The following is a 15,891-nucleotide window of genomic DNA, read 5'->3' as shown; positions in this document are numbered from 1 at the left end:
CGCTCCGCCGTGTGGATTCTCTGGTGTGTGATCAGGTTGGATCTCCACCTGAATCTCTTCCCACATTCTGAGCACTTGTGGGGTTTCTCCCCATGGTGAAGCTGCTCATGCAGCCCCAGCTCCGAGCTCCGGCCGCCTCCCCGGCCCGGGCTGGCTCTTTCCTGCTGGGATCCCCGGGCTGTGCGTTTGCAGCCCCTCCTGCTGCGGCATCTGCGGGGCTTTTCCTCCCCGTTGCATTCCTGCGCCGTGGAGCTGCTGCAAACGGCCTCTTGCCCGAGGTTGTGTCGTGGGGATTTGTCCTCCCTGCTGTCCGTGCTCAGCTCTTTGTCTGGGGGAAAAAGGACAAGGAGAGGATGGGATTTGCCTCTGTGCCAGAGGCAAGGGCAAGGAGATCCCACCAGGGCTGTGCTGCAGCCGGGGCCATGCTGGGCTGGGAGATGGAGAAGGACACAGGGGGAAAGGGGCACTGACTTCCTCCTCACCTGCCTGCGGCTCCTGGGACATCGATTTCGTCCTCACAGCCTCCTTCTCCTCAATGCAGCCAAAATTTGGGAAATCCTGGTTGGGGGAGGAAAACAAGGGCTGAGCGCATTGGGTTTGATGGTGGCGCTGCCCAAGGGCAGCTGGAGCAGTCAGCGCCCCTTTCAGCCTCGAGGGCCCGGAGCCCGCTCAGCACCAACCTCCTGCACCCCTCCAGGCTGCCAGGGGTCCCCCGGCTCCGGAATCGCCCCTCTGCGCTCTCCCCGCTCCGGGGCTCGGCTTTGGGCTCCTGCAAGATCCAAACATCCCCTGAACCGCAAAGTAAAACCCTTCCAGAGCCCCCCATGATGGATTTGGGGCGATCTCCCCCTCCCCACTCACCTGCGGGCTCTTGGGGGGCGATTCTGCCGCTCCCGGGGGACGCTGCGGTCTGTGCGAGTGTGCGGGATAAACGCGTGGTTGGAAAATCGCTCCTCCTCTTCCTGCCGCTCCTCCTGTGTCCCTCCTCTTCCTCCCGCTGATTCTCTCCCAGCGCAGCCAGAGCCGCTGGAACTGGGGTGCCCAAGGCCCTGAGCAACCCCCAGGTCCCTCCCAGGACCCCTCAAATCCCTGGAACCGAGCGTCCCCCGCATCCCCTGGAAGATCCCGCCGTGTCCCCAAGCAGGTCGTTATTTAACATCTCTATTTTTACCCTGGTTTGGGGTGTTTGGGAAGGACAAAGAGAAATGCAAAGAAAATCCAGGCCACGGGGAGGGTGTGCAGCCCCCAGCCAGGTGTCTTCCCAACACGGATCAGCAGCACCAGGGCTCAGGGGGGCTCTGCCCACCGGGGGTCCCTGGGGATCATCCAGCGCGGATCCTGCCATGGGGATGGAGCTGCAGCAGGGCACTGTCTTGGTTTGACAGACAGGTGTCTGCTGAGGAGCTCTGGAGCTTCTCTTGAAACGGAAAATGGAAACTCCCTCGAAATTAATATGACTTGGAAATTAAGGAGCTCTCTGGCAAAGATATGGGATTTAGAATAGCAGTTTTTCACTGGGAAAATGAAAATACAAGTATAGTAATATAAAGACCAAAACACTGGCAAGGTCAGAATGCAACCTGTAACCCTGTTGCTCAGGGTGTTGGTTACAGTCTGAATAATGGTACCTTATAGTTCTCTTGGAGTGACAGATGTCGTTTTGTTGAAGCAATTATTTTGGAGAAGGGTGTAGTTACATTTTTACCATCTAGTGGCCTGGTCTTCTGGGAATTTAGTGGGAAAGGTTGCTCTGATGTTTCAAATTTCAGATTTTATTTAGGTAGGAAATCCTTGGCTTTTCTCCTTGCATGGGACATCACCCATAAGGTATAACTCCTTGTGGGGAGGAGTTGTGAGGGATGGGTCATGGAACAGATAAGGAGCCCTGCTCCACCTGGTTTCAGCAGATGCTGATAGAATGTATACTTCTGCTTGCATCTTGCATAGCAACTTAAGACATGATCTACTCTTTATTCTATTACCATCTGCATCCTACCTTAATTAATACCTTCTTTCAACTCTGCTATATATTTTTATCCACAGTGAAACTTTACACACAGTTCTCTCTTAAGATTAGGTTTTTCTGTGGTTCTCAATGGGTTTCTTTATCTTTCTGCATTACCTACTAAGCATAAATAGATTTTGAGCAAAAACAATTGTACGGATTGGTTTGCCTTTCCTTGAGGTGGGCCTAATCTAAACAGTCCTCAAATACCTTTTATGTATCCTACAGGGACTTTATCCCCATGCACTGTGTGCAAGGCTTCAGACTGGGCAGGGCTTGCTTGAGTGATGGACTCTCAGGTGTTGACTATTTAGGTGGCTTTTGTTAAGTTCATTTCTCAATTTTTGGATGTCTCCCTGACAAGTGCCTTTAGGGTAATTTTAAGTAGTCTGTTGTACAGTTCAACTTTCCTGGCAGCTGGTGTGTGATAAGGGATATGATCTATTTATTCAATATCCTGGTTTTTGGCTGAGGTGTTCCTAAGGCTGTTCTTGAAATGGGTCCTGTTGTCTGACAATTCTCTCAGGGCTGCTGTGTCTTTATAGGACTTGCTTTTTTGGGCTTCAGACGGTGTTTTGAGTAGTAGTGTGAGGTACAGGGTGGGTTTCTAATGATCCAGTGGTGGCTTCTACAATTGTGATCACGTAGCACTTGCCTTGAAGGGTTTGAGGCAGTGTGATGTAGTTCATTTGCTCGGCTTCTTTATACTTATATTTGGAATACTGCCCCCATATTAGAGAGGCTTTATCAGCTTGCCTTGCTTGATTTTAGCACGTCTTACAGTTATGGATAGTTTGAGAAATAATATTTATAGTTAAATCTGCTTTTCAGTTTTGTGCCTACTTACAGGTGGCATTTTTGCCTTGATGGCTTGAGGCAGTATGAGCTGTTGAGCTAGGAACAACTCTCCCTTATGTTGCTAATTTAAATTGATTTGTCACATCTCTAATTTTGCAGCTTGATCTATTTGTTCCTTGTTTTAGTGTTCTTTATTAGGCTGACTTTTGGGGACGTGGCTTCCTACATGATGGACCTTTACAGAGAGTTTGTCTGAGTGGCAATATTTTTCCACTCATCAGCAGCCTCAATTTGTTTTCCTTGATGTTACTAACTGGACTTTTTTTACCTTTCTAGCTAACTCCACAGAGCATTGGTTACTATTTATGATTCAGTATAAAGTTAAAACTTTGGCCAGTTCTCTGTTTCAGCAGTGTCCAGGGCCAGCTGAATGGCTTTGAGTTCAGCAAGTGCACTTGATTCACCTTCTCCTTCAGTAGCTTGTGTGACTCGTCGTGTGGGGCTCCCTGCGGCCACTTTCCACTTCTGGTTCATCTCAAGCATGAGACAGAAACTGTCAGTGACAAGAGCACAGCGTGTTTCTTGTGCTGGTAGTTGGTTGTATGGTGGAGCTTTTTAGCCTGGGTTACTTGTTTCTGCTCCTTTTTGTTAGTGAGACTAAAGTTTTTATCTTGTGTCCGGTTTTAAGTGTTTTTAAAATTTCAGGGTGATTTGTGTTTCTAATCTGGCCGTGCTGTGTGATTAGAGCAATCCATGGGCTCCATGTGGTGTGGGTGGCGTGGTGGGTTGAGGAGCCTTTTTTTTAAACATCCACCCCAGCACTAGGAGTCAGGGTGCCAGGAGGAGTTGTGCTTTTGTGATAATTTGTTTTGAGGTGACTTCAACTTTCTTATTATTGGCGGATAAGATTTTGTTAGGTTTTGTTGGTTTTTTGTGAGTGTAGTTTGCTTCAGACTTTCTGTAACTTTGGCTCTAGAATTCTAATGCTCGGCTTCGAGTCTCCCCAGGCAGCTCCAGTCACAGGCTCCAGGACAAGCCATTGTTCTTGGCTGCAGAGTAAAGCACTTTCCCCCGCTCTGGTCCTGCCCTGACTGGGCCAAGGGCACTGCATGAGCGATTTTCTGCTTGGTCTGGGTGAAGGTTTGTTGCTGTTCAGGGCCACAGCTGGAATTGTTCTTCTTAGGGTGACCAGGCAGAGAGGGCTCACAATGTGGCTGCACTCAGGATGCATTCTCTACAATCCTATGGCCCCTAGGAAAGCTTGTGTTTCCTTCTTGCTGGTTGGTGGAGACACTGTGATGATCTCATTGATCATTCCAGTGGGGATCTGGCTCTGTCCATCTTGCCACTCTACTCCCAGGAACTGGATCTCTCTGGCAAGTCCTTTGACTTTGCTCTTCTCGATGGTGAAACCTCCTTCCAGCAGAATCTGGATGATCCTCTCTCCTTTCTCAAATATTTTTATTGCTGTGTTTCTCCACACAATTATGTTATTGATGTATTGCAGATGTTTTGGAGCTTTACCCTTTTCCAGTGCAGCCTGGATCAGCCCATGGCAGATGGTGGGGCTGTGTTTCCACCCCTGGGGCAGTCAGTTCCAGGTGTGCTGCACGTTCCTCCAGGTGAAAGCAAACTGAGGCCTGCACTCTGCTGCCAAAGGAATGGAGAAAAATGCATTGGCAATGTCAATGGTGCCACTTTGCTGCCTTGGGCTTCAGCTCCTCCTGGAGATCCAGCGTGTCCTGCACGGCAGCGCTCAGCACTGGAGAATCAACAACTGGGAGAGAGAGGGGGTCTACTGACTGCTGATCATAATCTAAATTCACTCTCAGCTACATGTGCTTATATACCATTTTTAGGAAAGCTGGTAATTTTTTTACCACATTGTTTGGGTTAAACATCACACAAACAAGTGTACACAATTTGCAGCATTTCTATTTGATTCATTCTTCTTTCCTGTCACCAGTCTTGATGCAATGTTCATGGAGTCTTCAAAACTCTTTTTGCTCTTGCTAAGGCATCTTGGCTATGAAACTGCTTATGCTCATTAAATCCACAGTACTCTGTCTTAGCTCCCACAGTGGAGTCACTTCATTCAAGGCACAATAGCCTAGATTTCAGCCTAGTTTCAGCCTAGTTTCAGCCTAGTTTCAGCCATTCCCCATATCATTTCAGTGTTGGACAGTGCTGCAGTGCCTAGAGCCCTGCCAGGCCCGGTGCCCCAGGACAGACACCCCGAGCCCTCCCTGCCAGGCCTGGCTTTGCAGGCCGGGCTGTGCGGGGCCAGAGTCATTGGCCGATGGACGCGGCCAGGGAGTTGTGCTCAGCGGCTCCATGGCCGGCTGCAGGCCGGGGATGAGGGGTGTCCCTCAGGGAGGCTCTGCCTGGGCCCCGGGGCTCTGCAATGGCTTTGGCAGTGGCCCAGAGAGGGGCTGGAGCTGCCCTCAGCACGGGCTGTGCAGGGACAGGAGCCGAGCGGGGCAGGGGCTGAGCAGAAGCGCTCGGGCTGCGCACGGAGGAGAAGCTCAGCGCGAGCTGGCAGTCGCTGCGGCCGGCCCAGAAAGCAGCCATGGGCTGGGCTGCATGGAGAGGAGCAAGAGCAGCAGCCAAGGGAGCTGAGCGTGGCCCTCGAGGCCGTTTCTGTGAGACCCTGCCTGGAGCTCTGCATCCGTGTGGGGGCCCCGCAATGAGGAGGACGCGCAACTGCTAGAATGAGTTCAGAGAACTCAGAGGGAAACAAAGTGTGTGCAAGATAATCAGATATTTATTTTTTCTTGCAATTATTTACTACTTCTACTACTATTTCTTCTTTTCCTTCTTCTTTTTCTCCTTCTTATTAATTTTCTTCCTCTTGTACTTTTTGTACTTCTTCTTCTTCCTCTTCATTTCATTCCTATCCTTATTCCTATTCTTATTCCTATTCTTATTGCATTCTTATTTGCATTCTTATTCGTATTATAATCTTCTTCATCTTCTTCTATTTTTCTGTTCCTAACTAGTATTCTATTTCCTATGTACTGCTACTGTTTTTTCATCTTCTTCAATTTCTTCTTAGCATTCCTATTCTAATTTTACTTTTTATGTTTATTTTTGGGATTTTTTTGTTTTTTGTGGTTTTTTGGGTGGAATATTTGTGGGGGTTTTTTTTGGGTTTTTTTGGTTTTTTTTTTTTTTTTTTGGTTTTTTTTTGGTTTTTTTTTTTTTTTTTTTTGCTACAACTACTGCTATTTTTAAAGGCAATATTTATTTCTTTAGGTAGTGTTACTTGTGTCACAGTCCTGCTGGGGTCAGGCAATAGAAGAACTCCTGGGCAGTGGCAGAGTCGCTGTCTCTGGAAGTGCTTGAGGTGTTGGATGTGGCACTTCAGGACACGGTCTCAGGTGATGGTGGTGGTTCCAGGCTGCCGGCGGGAATGGAAGGTTCTGCAGGTGTCTCGTCCCTTCGGTGCTGCTCGGCATTCCAGCTGGGCACGCGGCACCAAGTGTCCCCCGGGCGCTGGTGTGGGGCTGGCAGGAGCACGGGGCCGACGCAGCAGGCGGGCCCTGCTGAGGCTGCAGGGCCGGCGCAGGCCAAGGCAGCCCATGCGGCTCCTCAGGCCCGGGGCAGCCGGGGCCGCCATGGCAGAGCCCGGCCTGGCTGGGCCGGGCCCTACGGCTCGGGCTGGGCAGCCAGGCAGGGGCAGCCAAAGAGGCGCCGCAGCGCCCGCAGCGCCCGCTGCAGCCGCCAGGGACCTTTGTGGACGGGCCCCGGCGCTGCCACACGGGGAGCCGAGGCCCAGAGCGGCTCCGGGGAGCGCAGCTCACATGGGCCCAGCTCAGCCCAGGCCTCGCCAGGGGATGGTGAGGGGAACTCGCCTGCGGATAAACCTCCCCAGCTGCGCCCACGCTCATCCTCGTCCTCGCAGAGCTGGAGGAAGCTCATTCCGTCCCACTCATCCTCCTCTCGCAGTGAGCGCTGGGCCCCCTGCTCTGTGCCCAGATGTCTTGCCCGAGGTTTTGCTGGCTGTCATTTTCTCAGCTGGATTGCACAGAGGGTCTCTTGTAATTCCTACTGGACGTCTCCTGGTCAATGTAGTCTTCCTCCTCAGAAAGCTTTTGGTCCATTGACTCTTCCCAGTCTGATGGTTCTTGGTAACTGTCAGCATCTCTATGGGATACCTCATGTTCACTGCATTCTTCCCAGTCAAAAAAACTGTGGGAGCCACCGACTTGTCCATGGGCAAGGCCTTGCTCTGAGCATTCTTCCCAGTCTGACACTTCTTGGTAGCTGTCAATATCTCCGTGGGACAGCTCGTGCTCGCTGTATTCTTCCCAATCAGACAGACTGTGGGAGCTACCAGCTTGTCCTTGGGTAAGGTCTTGCTCTGAGCATTCTTCCCAGTCTGACACTTCTTGGTAGCTATCAACATCGCTTTGGGACAGCTCTTCCTCTCTGCATCCATTCCAATCAGAGAGCAAACGATAGCTGCAGACATCTTCTAAGGAGAGCTCCTGCTCAATGCAGAATTCCCCTTGGGATTTTTCATGGTAGCTGCTGCTTTCTTCTGGGAACAGTTCCTGCCCAATGCAGACTTCCCCTTCGGACTCTTTCTGGTAGCTGCTGCTTTCTTTTGGTGATAGGTCCTCCCCAACTGAGGCATCCTCTTGAGATTCCTCATGGTCACTGCCTGTTTCTTTTGGAGAAAGTTCCCATACGATGCAGGCTTCCCCTGGGATTTCTTCATGGTCACTGCCGGAAACTTCTTTTGACAGCTTCTGCACAATGCATGTTTCATCTTGGGATTCCTCATGGTCCTTGCTGGTTTCTGCAGGGGAGAGCTCCTGCTCAATGCAGGCTTCCCCTTGGGTCTCTTCAGTGTAGCTGCTGGTTTCTGCAGGGTACAGCCCCCACTCAATGCAGTCTTCCTCTTGTGTGTCTTCCTGGTAGCTGCTGATTTCTTCAGGGAAGAGCTCCTGTCTAATGCAGGCGTCCATTGGATCTCTTCAGTGTAGCTGCTGGTTTCTTCTGGGTACAGCTCCTGCTCAATGCAGGTTTCCCCTTGGGTCTCTTCAGTGTAGCTGCTGGTTTCGTCTGGGAAGAACTCCCATCCAATGCAGGCTTCCCCATGGTATACCTGTTGATATACCAAGTCACAACACATAACTGCTGGTTTCTTCTTTTGACATCTCCTGCGCAATGCACGTTCCTTCTTGGGATTCTTCACGGTCGCTGCTGGTTTCTTATTTTGACAGCTCTGTGAGAGTCCGTCTGAGCCTCTCGTCTGTTTCTGCCCAACGACCCTCGCCTGAGGCCTGCGCTGGCCAGGGATGGGAGGAACGCCAAGTGACTGTTCCGCAGGTGATGCCTACCAGGACTGGTTTCTCATGCCAACTGAGCGCTGACTCAACAAAGCTCCCACAGATGGAAGAAAAATGGACTGGTCTGGTATGGGCTGCCCTGTGTGTGTCCATAACAACAAAGATGGTTTGGTGTGCCTTGAAATGTCCTGTTTCCACCTGTTCCTCAAGGTAACGATCTCCACATACAATAGTCCATAAATCTTTCCACCTTTTGGCCAGAAGCCACTCGCTTTGGGAAAGGACTGTAAAAGTGACTTTCTTGAAGGAGACCCCCTGAGATCTCCCCAGACGGCAACAGAAATCTATTAGCTGGTTCCACGAGGATTTGTCTGCCTGTCTGGGTAGCTATAATTCCGACCCCCCTTCCTCTCTCCCTCTCTCTCTCTCTGTCCCACTATCAAATTTTGGTTGGCACTAAATAAAGTGCATTTCTTTAAAAGTAAACTGGTTTTGTTCCCTGCTGTGTCTTTTGCGCTCTGAGATCCATAAAAGAGCCAGTCACGACTCCCACTGAGGTTGGGCAGATCGTGACACACCTCAAGAGCACACAGCCAGAAGTATCAGATGAATCAAGATGCCATTATCCCCATCCATAAAATTTTGGCTAGAAAGTCAAAGGATGCTCAGTAAAACCCACTCACGCTTCAACAGCCTCAGCTTGCCTGTGGGCAAGTCTGACAGACAATAGAAATTGACTGTAGGCTATTGTGCATTGAATGAAGGGACTCCACTGTGGGAGCTAAGACAGAGTACTGTGGATATAATTAGCATAAGCAGTTTGATAACCAAGATGCCTTGGCAAGAGGAAACAGAGCTTTGAAGACTACTTGAAGATTCGATCAAGACTGTTGACAGAAAAGAAGAATGAATCAAATAGAAATGTTGCAAAATGTGTACACTTGTTTGTGTGATGTTTAACCCAAACAATGTGGTAAAAAAATTACCAGCTTTCCTAAAAATGGTATATAAGCACATGTAGCTGAGAGTGAATTTAGATTATGATCAGCAGTCAGTAGACCCCCTCTCTCTCCCAGTTGTTGATTCTCCAGTGCTGAGCGCTGCCGTGCAGGACACGCTGGATCTCCAGGAGGAGCTGAAGCCCAAGGCAGCAAAGTGGCACCATTGACATTGCCAATGCATTTTTCTCCATTCCTTTGGCAGCAGAGTGCAGGCCTCAGTTTGCTTTCACCTGGAGGAACGTGCAGCACACCTGGAACTGACTGCCCCAGGGGTGGAAACACAGCCCCACCATCTGCCATGGGCTGATCCAGGCTGCACTGGAAAAGGGTAAAGCTCCAAAACATCTGCAATACATCAATGACATCATTGTGTGGAGGAACACGGCAATAAAAGTATTTGAGAAAGGAGAGAGGATCATCCAGATTCTGCTGGAAGGAGGTTTCACCATTGAGAAGAGCCAAGTCAAGGAAGCTGCCTGAGAGATCCAGTTCCTGGGAGTAGAGTGGCAAGATGGACAGAGCCAGATCCCCCTGAAATGATCAATGAGATCATCAGAGTGTCTCCACCAACCAGGAAAAAGGAAACACAAGCTTTCCTAGGGGCCATAGGTTTGTAGAGAATGCATTCCTGAGTGCAGCTGCATTGTGAGCCCTCTCTGCCTGGTCACCCTAAGAAGAACAATTCCAGCTGTGGCCCTGAACAGCAACAAACCTTCACCCAGACCAAGCAGAAAATTGCTCATGCAGTGCCCTTGGCCCAGTCAGGGCAGGAGCAGATGAGAGGAAAGTGCTTTACTCTGCAGCCAAGAACAATGGCTTGTCCTGGAGCCTTTAGCAGAAGGTGCCTGGGGAGATTGGAGGCCGAGCATTAGAATTCTAGAGTCAAAGTTACAGAAAGTCTGAAACAAACTACACTCACAAAAAACCAACAAAACCTAACAAAATCTTATCCGCCAATAATAAGAAAGTTGAAGCCACCTCAAAACAAATTATCACAAAAGCACTACTCCTCCTGGTACCCTGACTCCCAGTGCTGGGGTGGATGTCTAAAGAAAAGGCTCCTCTACCCACCACGCCACCCACACCACATGGAGCCCATGGATTGCTCTCATCACACAGCACGGCCAGATTAGAAACACAAATCACCCTGAAATTTTAAAAACAGTACAAACCAACCACAAGATAAACACTTTAGTCTCACTAAAAAAAAGGACTAGAAACATGTAACCCAGGCTAAAAAGCTCCACCATACAACGAAATACCAGCACAAGAAACACGCTGTGCTCTTGTCACTGACAGTTTCTGTCTCATGGTTGAGATGAACCAGAAGTGGAAAGTGGCTGCAGGGAGCCCCACACGACGAGTCACACAAGCTACTGAAGGAGAAGGTGAATCAAGTGCACTTGCTGAACTCAAAGCCATTCAGCTGGCCCTGGACACTGCTGAAACAGAGAACTGGCCAAAGTTTTACCTTTATACTGAATCACAAATAGTAACCAATGCTCTGTGGAGTTAGCTAGAAAGGTAAAAAAAGTACAGTTAGTAACATAAAGGAAAACCAATTGAGGCTGCTGATGAGTGCAAAAACATTGCCACTCAGACAAACTATCTGTAAAAGTCCATCATGTAGGAAGCCACGTCCCCAAAAGTCAGGCCAATAAAGAACACTAAAACAAGGAACAAATAGATCAAGCTGCAAAATTAGAGATGTCACAAATAAATTTAAATTAGCAACATAAGGGAGAGTTGTTCCTAGCTCAACAGGCTCATACTGCCTCAAGCCATCAAGGCAAAAATGCCACCTATAAGTAGGCACAAACCTGAAAAGCAGATTTAACTATAAATATTATTTCTCAAACTATCCATAACTGTAAGACGTGCTAATATCAAGCAAGGCAAGCTGATAAAGCCTCTCTAATATGGGGGGCAGTATTCCAAATATAAGTATAAAGAAGCCGAGCAAATGAACTACATCACACTGCCTCAAACCCCCCAAGGCAAGTGCTACGTGATCACAATTGTAGAAGCCACCACTAGATCATTAGAAACCCACCCTGTACCTCACACTGCTACTCAAAACACCGTCTGAAGCCCAAAAAAGCAAGTCCTATAAAGACACAGCACCCCTGAGAGAATCCTCAGACAACAGGACCCATTTCAAGAACAACCTTAGAAACACCTCAGCCAAAAACCAGGATATTGAATAAATAGATCATATCCCTTATCACACACCAGCTGCCAGCAAAGTTGAACTGTACAACACATTGCTTCAAATTACCCTAAAGGCACTTGTCAGGGAAACATCCAAAAATTGAGAAATGAACTTAACAAAAGCCACCTAAATAGTCAACACCTGAGAGTCCATCACTCAAGCAAGTCCTGCCCAGTCTGAAGCTTTGCACACAGTGCATGGGGATAAAGTCTCTTTACTACACATAAAAGGTATTTGAAGACTGTTTAGATTAGGCCTAACTCAAGCAAAGGCAAAACAATCTGTACAATTGTTTTTGCTGAAAAACCCAGTTACACTTCGTAGCTAATGCAGAAAGATAAAGAAATCCAATGAGTACCACAGTAAAACCTAATCTTAAGTGAGAACTGTGTGTAAAGTTTCACTGTGGATAAAAACACAGAGCAGAGTTGAAAGAAGGTATTAATTAAGGTAGGATGCAGATGGTAATAGAGTAAGGAGTAGATCATGTCTTAAGTTGCAATGCAAGATGCAAGCAGAAGTATACATTCTATCAGCATCTGCTGAAACCAGGTGGAGCAGGGCTCCTTATCTCTTCCACGACCCATCCCTCAGAACTTTTCCCCACAAGGAGTTATACCTTATGGGAGATGCTCCACCCAAGGAGAAAAGCCAAGTATTTCCTACCTAAATAAAATCTGAAATTTGAAACATCAGAGCAACCTTTCCCACTAAATTCCCAAAAGTCGACCAGGCCTATCTTCATCACCACTAGATGTTAAAAAAGGAACCACACCCTTCTCCAAAATCATTGCTCCAACAAAACCACATCTGTCACTCCAAGAAAACTACAGATACCATTATTCAGACTGTAACCAACACCCTGAGCAACAGGGTTACAGGTTGCATTCTGACCTTGCCAGTGTTTTGGTCTTTATATTACTATACTTTTATTTTCATTTTCCCAGTGAAAAACTGGTATTCTAAATCCCATATCTTTGCCAGGCAGCTCCTCAATTTCCAAGTCATATTAATTTAGAGGGAGGGAGTTTACATTTTCCATTTCAAGAGAAGCTCCAGAGCTCCTCAGCAGACACCTGTCTGTCAAACCAAGACAGTGCCCTGCTGCAGCTCCATCCCCATGGCAGGATCCGCGCTGGATGATCCCCAGGGACCCCCGGTGGGCAGAGCCCCCCTGAGCCCTGGTGCTGCTGATCCGTGTTGGGAAGACACCTGGCTGGGGGCTGCACATCCTCCCCGTGGCCTGGATTTTCTCTGCATTTCTCTTCATCCTTCCCAAACACCCAAAACCAGGGTAAAAATAGAGATGTTAAATAACGACCTGCTTGACGACACGGAGGGATCTTCCAGGGGATGCGGGGGACGCTCGGTTCCAGGGATTTGAGGGGTCCTGGGAGGGACCTGGGGGTTGCTCAGGGCGTTGGGCACCCCAGTTCCAGCGGCTCTGGCTGCGCTGGGAGAGGAGGAGGAGCGGCAGGAAGAGGAGGAGCGGGAAGAGACGGAAGAGAAGCAGCAGGAGGAAGAGGAGGGGCACAGGGAGGAGCGGCAGGAAGAGGAGGAGCGATTTTCCAACCACGCGCTTCTGCTGCACGCCCGCACAGACCGCAGCGTCCCCCGGGAGCGGCAGAATCGCCCCCCAAGAACCCGCAGGTGAGTGGGGAGGGGGAGCTCGCCCCAAATCCATCATGGGGGGCTCCGGGAAGGTTTTACTTTGCGGTTCAGGAGATGTTTGGATTTGCAGGAGCCCAAAGCCGAGCCCCGGAGCGGGTAGAGCGCGGAGGGGCGATCCCAGAGCCGGGGGACCCCCGGCAGCCTGGAGGGGTGCGGGAAGTTGGTGCTGAGCGGGCTCCGGGCCCCCAAGGGTGAAAGGGGCGCTGACTGCTCCAGCTGCCCTTGGGCAGTGCCACCATCAAACCCAACACGCTCAGCCCTTGTTTTCCCCCCCAAACCAGGATTTCCCGAACTTAGGCTGCATTGAGGAGGAGGAGGCCATGAGGACGAAATCGATGTCCTGGGAGCCGCAGGCAGGTGAGGAGGAAGTCAGTGCCCCTTTCCCCCTGTGTCCTGCTCCATCTCCCAGCCCAGCACGGCCCCGGCTGCAGCACAGCCCTGGGGGGATCTCCTTGCCCTTGCCTCTGGCATGGAGGCAAATCCCATCCTCTCCTTGTCCTTCCTCCCCCAGACAAGGAGCTGAGCTCGGACAGCAGGGAGGACAAATCCCCGCGGCACAGCCTCGGGCAAGAGGCCGTTTCCAGCGGCTCCACGGCGCAGGAATGCAACGGGGAGGAAAAGCCCCACAGATCCCGCAGCAGGAGGGGCTGCAAACGCACAGCCCGGGGATCCCAGCAGGAAAGAGCCAGCCCGGGCCGGGGAGGCGGCCGGAGCTCAGAGCTGGGGCTGCGTGAGCAGCTTCACCATGGGGAGAAACCCCACAAGTGCTCGGAATGTGGGAAGAGCTTCAGGAGGAGATGGGACATGATTGAACACCAGAGGATCCACACGGGGGAATGGCCCTACGAGTGTGGGGAGTGTGGGAAGGGATTCAAGTGCAGCTCACACCTGACTGAGCACCAGAGGTTCCACACTGGGGAGAGGCCCTACGAGTGTGATAAATGCAGAAAGAGGTTTCACACCCGCTCCAGTCTTTTCCAGCACTATCGCATTCACACAGGGGAGAGGCCCTTCTGCTGCCCCGACTGTGGGAAGAGCTTCAATCGAAACTCCCACCTCATCAGCCACCGACTCATCCACATAGGGGAGAGACCCTACGAGTGTGATAAATGCAGGAAGAGGTTTCAGAGAAACACCCATCTGCTCCAGCACTATCGCACTCACTGGGATGAGAGGCCCTTCTCCTGCCACGACTGCAGTAAGGGATTCAAGACAAACTCCAACCTCATCAGTCACCGGCGCATCCACACCGGGAAGAGACCCTAGGAGTGTCCTGAGTGTGGGAAGAGCTTTTCCAGGAGATGTACCTTGACCCAACACCAACGGAGTCTCCACTGAGGAGCCCTGTGAGTGCCCTGAGTGCAGGAAAAGCTTTGTGCTGGCTCCCTGTGACCTGGATTTTCTTTGCATTTCTCTTTGTCTTTCCCAGACATCCAGTACCGGGGTAAAAATGAAGACATTGAACTAAGACATGCCTGCAGACACAGGGGGATCTTCCAGAGGATGTGGGGGACTCTCTGTTCCAGGGACTTCAGGTTTCCTTGAAGGTTGCTCAGGGCTTTGGGCACCCCAGGCCCAGCGGCTCTGGCTGCACTGGGAGATGCTGATGGAGGTTCTGGGGCAGCTGATCAAGGACCCCCTGCCCTGACACCCTCCCCATTTCTCGCTGTCCCCTGTCCAGGATCCTCCTTTGCCCACTGTCACTGCCCTTGCCCTCAGCCCATTCCCATCTCACAGTACTCTTGCCCCTGTCCCAGTTCAGATCCCATTCCCGGTATCATTCCCTGTCCTGTATTCTCTGCCTGGTTACCCTTCACATATTCCCAGCCCCATAATCCCTGTCCTGTTCCCCTTCTAGTATTCCTGATCCCAGTCCCCTTCCCATATTCCCATTCCCAATTCCGTTGCCCTATCTCCATGTTTGTTCCCTGTCCCATATTGTAAATCTCCATCCCATATTTTCTCTCCAATTTCTGTTTCCATATTTCCTGTTCTGTTCCCATATTACCATTCCCTGTTCCCGTTTTCATTCGCATTCCAATGTCTTTTTCTCAGTCCCCACTCTCTGTCCCTGTCCACAGTCCTGGTTGTTGGAGAGTGGAACAGAGAAGCCTCTCTGACTCCCTCTGAGAGAGAACAGTATGCAAGAATAAAATTTGAAATATTTTGAGAAGTTAAAATATACAAAACCACACAGAAATGAAATAGAGGTCTAAGGTTTAGTATAAGGCATTAGAAATATTAAGTAGCATAAATACGAAGTAGATGTTTAAATCTTAGTATGAAGTATGTAGAAATATGTTTAAAATACCATAAAAAGTAAAAGCCTTGGAAAAGCCGTCCTATAAAATAGTGGCTGCATTGGGACATTAAAAACTTAGTTCTAGACAAAATAAAATTACAGTAGGAATATTATATATATCCTTCAAATAAAACAGATAGGCCATATGCACAAGTTATATGTAGACTTTAGTATTACGGAATTCTAATAGGGTTAGGAGAAATTTGTTCGGTTCACAGTTTTGGCTCATTAGATAATTTGTCAAAACAAATCCTTGTATTGGAGCCAGAGCTCTCTCTCCCTCCTCTCTCTTTGCTCTGTCCTCCTCCACCACCATCCTCATCACCACTACCAGCACATGAGAGAAGAAGAAGAGCAAGATGAAGAAGAAAAGAACAGAAGAAGAAAGGCCAGGGAGCATCTGCCTCTGGAGACTCTGCACCAGCCGCAGCTTCCACCTCTTGCAGCAGAGAGCTGCTCCTGCTTCCATCGGGACTTTATGGCAGAGAGATTGAACAGGGACTGGAGAGCCTTGGGCTCCTTGCCTTTGGAGCCTGACGTGCCTTCACAAGAAACAACTTTACAGCAGCCAGCAGCTGCTCTGCTCTGGGAAGATCTAAAGCCAC

This window comes from Erithacus rubecula (assembly GCF_903797595.1).
Source record: "Erithacus rubecula genome assembly, contig: scaffold_228_arrow_ctg1, whole genome shotgun sequence".
In the NCBI taxonomy this organism is placed as follows: Eukaryota; Metazoa; Chordata; class Aves; order Passeriformes; family Muscicapidae; genus Erithacus; species Erithacus rubecula.
This window is presented reverse-complemented; position numbering follows the sequence as displayed.